At 44.3% G+C, this 7,908-nt stretch overlaps 1 protein-coding gene across 4 annotated transcripts in view; it reads right to left on the reverse strand.

Moving 5' to 3' along the window:
- Fbxo34 (F-box protein 34) overlaps positions 1-7,908 on the reverse strand; it is a 71,444-nt gene that overhangs the window by 45,160 nt on the left and 18,376 nt on the right. The window contains exon 1 of one of the 4 annotated variants that reach the window (XM_076931164.1): positions 2,286-2,306. The exons of the other annotated variants lie outside the window; for them this stretch is intronic. The gene's annotated coding sequence lies outside the window, so the exon portion shown is untranslated. Of the gene's footprint in view, positions 1-2,285; positions 2,307-7,908 lie in introns of those variants that run through there. 4 annotated transcript variants of the gene reach the window in all.

Here is a 7,908-nt window from a genome sequence, read left to right on the forward strand (position 1 = left end):
TCCATGGCAAACCTCTATCTCCAGAGTTACATCATGATTCCTAACAGTAAAAAAACCTCTATCTCCAAAGTTACATCATGATTCCTAAATTACAGTCACGAAGCAGCAACACAAATAATGTCATGGTTGGATCATCCCAACATGAGGAGCTGTATTAAAGGTTGCAGCACTAGGAAGGTTGTGAACCACTGGGTTAGGAGATGTGGCCATGCTGGAGGAAGAGTATCACAGGGGTGGGCACTGAACCTTCACAAGCCCAGGACTGGCCCCGTCTCTCTCTGCCTGCTGCCTGTGGATAAGGAAGCTCTCTAAGAGCACCAGGCCTTCCTGCCTGCTACCATGCTTCCAGCCACGTGGTCATTGACTCACCCTCTGAAGCTGTAAGGCCTCCAATTAAATGTTTCTATAAGTTGCCTTGGTCTTCGTCTCTCTTCACAGCAACAGAAAAGTAACTAAGAGCTACAAAGAATAACTGTCTCAAACAAAACAAAGAACAATAATAAAACAAAAAACTAAGCACCACACACAAAGGGGTTAAATTCTAATCCAGAAAAAAGGTAAATAAACATTTGAAGGAAAAGAGACACACACAATTATTCAGTACTTAAGTATTTAAACATACGATTAAATTCACACCAGTGAAGCCATTTAACTTTCCACACATTTGCTTTGCTTATCACTGTGAAAAGAAATCAAAGAGAGACTGAAGCCAGCCAGGGCAACACGGTTAAGACCTCATCTAAAAAAAAAAAAAAAGCCAATGTTGTTAGAAGTAGTGACGACACAAACATTTTAGTTGACAGGGACTACAGTAGGCAAGTCGCTCGGGGACACATTGGGAGCAGAGCTTAGACCTGCCATGCTCTCCTGCTCTGCCCTGATATTTGTGGTAGTAACTACAAGCTGTTTAAAAGACAATGGCAGTTGTTACTAGTGTGTGCCAAAGTACATACACCACAGTTCTGAACGATCAGTCTTCCTTTCTTGAGAGCAAAGGCTGTAGCTACATGAAATGGGTGGAGATCACATTTAACAATCTTGGAATTAGCTTATGATAGAAGAAAAACTGATCCTTCTGCAGATGAAGTGCCCTTTCTCCTTTACACAGGAAACATTTTATTACTTGAAAAGCAGTATCAGAGAAAGTCTTCAAAGCTGTAAGTCCTGTTTATAAACACAGAAGGCTGAAAGATCACTTATTACTTCCTTCTATAATTTATAACCTAAATTGCATGCATCAGATACTACAGGTGAGATATACTTTTCAAAAGAATGCTTTGCAGAAGCAACTCTAGCAAAAGCCTTTCAAGTACTCAGGTGCTGCCATTCATTCTAACTGCATTCTTGTAGTCAGACGACGTCTACGGCATTAAGCAACTGGTTTTTATGCTCTTCACATAACTCAACTCTCTGGGCTAGAGAGCTGACCCTGGGTAAAAAGCACTGGCTGCTCTTCCAGTTTCAATTCCCAGCACCAACGTGGCAGCTCACGTACTGTAGCTTTGGTTCTAGGGGACCTGATGCCCTCTTTTGGCCTGCATAGGCACTAGACACCCAAGTGATGCACAGATAGGCTAATGCAGGCAAAACAACCAACCATGTTGGGAGGTGGTTTGTTGCTATGTATATAAACGCTAAATCCTGAGCCCCAAGATCAGGGTGACCTCCAGACAAGTGCATCTTTACATGCACTGGCCTTTGTTGTGTAAACCTTGCTCCTCAATGTAAAGTTATTGCTTAGTAAAAGGCTAGAGCCTGTGATTGGGAGGTAGAGAAAAGCAGGACCTGAGAATCAGGAGAGTGGTCTCAAGACTGACCATGGGAAAGACGAAGAAAGAAGCCAGAGAAGAGCAGGTTTCCATTAGACAGGAAGGACCAGAAAGAGCCCGGGCGAGACTCAAACAACAAGTAACTGGGAGAGTGCAGCCGGAAAATAGCCAGTCTGGTGTAGAAACATAGCTTTGGGTAATTACCTCGTGCTAAAGCTGATTAATAAGTGTGTGCGTAAGACTCGGTCTCAATTATTGGGGGCTGGCCTGGTCATAATAGAGTTAGTAAATAACTTACAACAACAACTCAAACACATAAAAATTTAAAAATCTTATAAGAAAAGGCTCCACACACTTACCTATAGGCCAATCTGAGGCTCACTCTTCCCAGATGACTCTAGCTTGTGTCAAGCTGACAGAAAACTAACCACAGCAGCAATGCCATTTCTAAGGACTCAAAGGCAGCAGCAACTACAAACTTAACTCAGCCACCTCTACAGAAGCCGTAAGAATTACCATTAGTGTGTGCGCGCACATTCATTCGGAAGCCAGGAGTCCGTCTGTTCTTTCCTTTCACCATGCACTTGGATCCTGGGGATGATTTGAGGTTGTCAGGCTTGGTAGCAAGTCCCTTTCTCTACTCACTGAGCCCTAAATAATGACCTCTTTGTTGATCCACTGAATTGTCCTTATGACAGCCAGCAATGGATGGTCTAAATATCTCACAGCCACTCGGAAAGACTCTCAGACCCTGTCAACAGCTACTATATATATATATAAACCACCAACTCAGACTGCTTCAGCCACAATCATTCCAATGTGCTGCCAGATCCCTAAGAAACTTTGCCCCTACTCCCACTCATCAGCCCCCAGAAAAGCCTTTACTCCTCCCTGACGCTCAGTAGACAGAATAGGGAAACCAAGTGCTCCTGTGCAGCCTATGCACTTTACATAGTAGGACTCTGCAAAAATTTGTGGTTTGAAGACCTAAGACTACATTCATGGCCAGCTATATAATCAGCCTTCCCCTCAAATGGGTCTGTCCAGGAGACATCCCTTGTGTGCACTGCCTCCCTGTGCTGTAAAGCAGGCCCCCAAAAGACTTAGTTCAGCGATCTGACTGTTTTCAGTGGCTGCTCATGACCTTTTACTGTAGATAGAGCAGGCTGAGCTGGCTGCATGGACAGCAGATGACACCAGGGGCTGTTGGCTCTAAACACATTACCAGCTAGAGGGGTGCTGAGAGCAGCCAGGAAAGAGACCACACAAAGTGAAGCACCAGGAGCCACTCAGAAAGTGGAGCAGCTGAAAGGACTGGAAACTGAGTGGTAGGAAAGCATGTAGACAGTGAAAGGATCATGACAATTCTACAGGGACCCATTGCTAACCAGTTACCACTGTGGCAGGGAGCTGAGGTGCTAGAGCTCAGGGGACAGAGTAACGCTGAAAGCCATAACACTCAGAGCTTCAAACACTAAACAAACTTCACTTTCCCTATTGGAGATTTCTACTAAACTGGTCGACAATCACTGGTGACTACCACTGGTTTCCTCCTCCAGCCCTGTTTCTAACCTCTCTCAAAACCATTTGTGTGTGTGTGTATATGCGAAAGCCAGTGAGCAACCTTGGAGAGAGGCAGCAGCTATCTTTTCCAGATAAGGCCTCTTACTGCCCTGGAACTCATCACAACTTGGGAGAGGCTCAGAAGATCCACCTGCCTCTCTCTCTGCCTCTCTCTCTGCCTCTCTGTCTCTCTGTCTCTCTGCCTCTCTGCGCCTCTCTCTCTCTCTCTCTCTCTCTCTCTCTCTCTGCCTCTCCGCCTCTCTCTCTCTCTCTCTCTTTCTCTCTCTCTCTCTCTCTCTCTCTCTCTCTCTCTCTCTCTCTCTCTCTCTCTCTCTCTCTCTCTCTGCCTCTCTAGCACGAGGATTCCAAGCCCGCACCACCAGACTGAAACTCACAGGTTCTAGGATCAAACGCAGGTCCTCATGCTTGCAAGACAAACATTTTACTTAATGAGCCATCTTAGCATCTTCAAAACATTTTGAAAAAGAAAAAAAAAATCATTTTACACACCCAGCCTGGAAAGATGATCACAACAAAAACGGGAGGCACGAACATTATTTGGTATCTACAACGACTCAACAGGGAAACCAGCACTCAGAGTGAAACTGCAGATAATCCTGTATAAGTAAACAAGTGAAAACAAATCAAGTTTCATGATTTGCCAAAAATACATACAACAAAACTTTTCTAAATTATACATCAGAAATGAGTGGGAGTTTTTGCTTTAGGAGTTTTCAGTCAAGGTCTCACTGTGCCCCATGTCAGCCTGTAACTCATCCACATAGCAGGCTGGCCTAAACCTCACAGTAATCCCCTGATGAATCCTCCCAGGTTCTGGGAGTACAGGTGTGAGCCATCATGCCAGGCTTGACAGTAATTCATCTTAGAATAACAAATAAGTAACTTTTTAAAAAAATCAGTATTCTACACATTTAAGAGCAGTTTAATGGTCTAAAAGATAGTTTAACTGACAGAACACAGCACACAAAAGACTAAACATTTCAACCAATGCCCGCCACACACATTTTGAAGTACAGAAACCGCTATTCTCTGGACACTGCAGAACCTGCGGCTTGCATATTTTGTGGGAGTTTTGTGGCTGTTTTGCAGATGACTTCTATGAATCAAAGAACAATTATAATGTCTAATTAGACCTCCAAATAGTCTTAGAAGTATTTTCACAGACTAGAGTGACAGTAATTGTGCCAGTGCCCTGGAGGACCAGTGCTCCCATTACTGAACATACAGCACTGAGCCTGGAGGACCAGTGCCCCCACTACTGAACATACAGCACTGAGCCTGGAGGACCAGTGCTCCCACTACTGAACATACAGCACTGAGCCTGGAGGACCAATGCCCCCACTACTGAACATACAGCACCCTGCCTGGAGGACCAGTGCCCCCACTACTGAACATACAGCACTGAGCCTGGAGGACCAGTGCTCCCACTACTGAACATACAGCACCCTGCCTGGAGGACCAGTGCCCCCACTACTGAACATACAGCACCCTGCCTGGAGGACCAGTGCTCCCACTACTGAACATACAGCACCCTGCCTGGAGGACCAGTGCCCCCACTACTGAACATACAGCACCCTGCCTGGAGGACCAGTGCTCCCACTACTGAACATACAGCACCCTGCCTGGAGGACCAGTGCTCCCACTACTGAACATACTCCACTACTGACAGCATGAAAGTGCAACACTCAAACGCACAGCAGCTTTTTAGTTTTTACTGGTAGAATGAAGCCCATTGCAAACACTACAATTATAAGCATAATTACACCCAGAATCATTAGAATTGAGGCATTTATTAACAACTTGAGCCATATGTCACAATAACTAAGCAATAAATCTAAACATTCTTTAGCAGAAAAATCACTTGTATAATTTTCTTACAAAGAATCCTAAGTTTAATACATATTCTTTTTAAAAGATCTTTGCATTTTGAAATATACGCGTGTATATGTTAAGTGAGGGCATCTATTCCCTATGCCTTAGCTTACTCCCAGAGTCCTTCATTCCTCTAATGAATCCACGTGTATATGTTAAGTGAGGGCATCTATTCCCTGTGCCTTAGCTTCCTCCCAGAGTCCCTCAGTCCTCTAATGACACCACGTTTAAAGCCCAGCACTGCAGGGGCATTAGCTTGGCTAGCAGTTCTGATGAAATAAGATCAAAAGTTCAATGTCATCTTCCTCTTCACAATGAGTTCAAGGCCAGCCTGGGCTACATGAGATCCTGTCTCAAGAAAACAAAAAGTATAAATAAATGTTACCTAGTCTCAGTTAGATCATGACAGCAATGAAATGATGACAAACTAAGAACAAGTGTCCTAGGCCTTAACCTGGGTTAGAACAAGTGAAGACAAACATTATCCCAGATGAGGCTATGCATGTACTGGGCCTGAAGTCAATCCTCAACAACTGGGGTTTGAAGAGACACTTCTCCAAAAAAAGATATACTAACAAACCTGAAGAGATGGCCACTCACATTAGCCATCAGAGAAATAAAACTTATAACCACAATGAGAAACTATAAGCCTGGTGGTTCAGATCTGTAAACCCAGCTATTTTGGAGGCTGAGACAGGAGGATCCTAAATTGAAAGCTGTTAAGGTTTAGTCTTTTGCTGTGAATTGCAATGCTAAACACTGGCCCCCAAGGTCTGACTGCCCCCAGGGACTAGCCCCAGAGACTCTGCACACACACAATGAATGCTATGTAACCTTGCCCAAATTATCCCTCATTGGTAAATAAAGCATACAGCCTATAGCTGGGCAGAAGAGAGATAGGCAGAGGTTGCTTCCAGGCTTGGGGTAGAGGAGAACCATGAGGAAGGAGAGAAAGATGGAGAGAGGACAAGACAACAGTGGAGTAGGAATCATGAAAACATGACTGTGAGGGCAGGCCAGCCCAAGTTAAGAGCTGCCCAGATGGGACACAGCAAGTGACAGCCTAGGGCTGTTGATGGGAAGTAGATTCTAACAGCTTAGAGGGCACACATCTGGCCAGCTCTAGTGCAGTAAAGGCATATCCTAAATAGGAAAGTTATGTGTCGTTTATCTGGAAACTGAATGATCAAAGGTAGGGTAGGAATCCCAACTGAGATTAAATAAACTTGACAACAAAAAGCCATCTCAGTAACTATCAAAATTCTGTTTCACAATTTAAGAAGGTTTAAAAAGCCGAAGGGTACAGCTCAGAGACAGGGAATGGCCCAGCTTGAGCACGGCCTAGTGAGCACTGCTGCACTAGGGAAAAGGCCTGCAACACAGACGAGGCCCATTTCAGACTTAAAGCACTGCTCTGGAGTATGAATGAAGTATGGTGAGTTACTCATGCTGCCATTCCCTGCTCTGTTAAAGCCTGGAGGACTCCAATAGGAGAGGCTCATTTGCACACTGTGGGACAACTGAAACCTAGTGAGGTTTTCCTCACTATCCCCTATTAGGCTGAAAAGATACCATACTAGGCACAAGGCAAAGTGTGTGTGTGTGTGTGTGTGTGTGTGTGTGAGAGAGAGAGAGAGAGAGAGAGAGAGAGAGAGAGAGAGAGAGAGAGAGAACGCTTTGTGTGTGTGTGGTACATGTACACATATACACATGGCTGAAGGCCAGAAGTCTCGTGTTTCTGAGACCAGAGTCTCTCACTGAACCTCACCGATTCAGCTAGACAGTCTAGCTAGCTAGTTCTACCTGCCTTCCTAATGCTGGGATTACAGCATATTGCAGGGCCTAGCTTGGAATCTGAACTGAGCCAGCAAGCTAAAATTCAGTCCTGCTGTGTGTGGTGGTACACATTTTTAATCCCAGCACTGGGAGAGGCAGGCAGATCTGTATAAGTCTGAGGCCACCCTGGTCTACAAATCAAGTCCAGGACATCCAGGGTTATCTTTCACAGAGGAAAAAAAAACTGTCCCAAACAAACACAGAAACAACAACAAAAAAATGCTCACTTAGTACCTTTTCTACCCCATTCCTGGGGATGTAGCTTAGTGGTAGAACACTTGCCCAGAATGTGCAAAGCCCTGGCTTCAGTACTCAGCAATGCAAAATGAGAGGAGAAAGAATACACGGTCCATAAGCTAGTCCTTAAGCCCAGTCTGCCTTGCTATCATTAAGAACACAGTAGCCTCCAAAATAATTTATTATACTAAGCTCCTAAACTAATTTTTAATTAATGAAAATACTTTTGAGCACAAATATTTTTATGTAAACTATTTTATTACTAACCTTATCATGCTATTTTTTTCATACCTTTAGTTAGATGACAAATACCTACCTTCTTAGTATCTATGAAGTACTTGGACTGTGGATGACAAACAGGCAAAAGTTCTCAAGGACTGCCACGATGAGTGTGTGAAGGACAGTAAGTAGCAGACACACATAAATCTCAATATACTCTAGGCTGGGCCCACACCTTCAGTCAGCACTCAAGAACTCTTAGCTAACTGCTAAGAAGAAAATGGATCACAGATCTACCCTGTCTTCCCTTTCCTCTTCCACTAACTTCCACTTGTGATACACACTCGTGAAACTCAAGGGAGCTAGGAAGCTCAAAGGACAATCAACAGTG

The sequence above is a fragment of the Arvicanthis niloticus genome, chromosome 3 (genome assembly GCF_011762505.2).
Source record: "Arvicanthis niloticus isolate mArvNil1 chromosome 3, mArvNil1.pat.X, whole genome shotgun sequence".
Classification (NCBI taxonomy): domain Eukaryota; kingdom Metazoa; phylum Chordata; class Mammalia; order Rodentia; family Muridae; genus Arvicanthis; species Arvicanthis niloticus.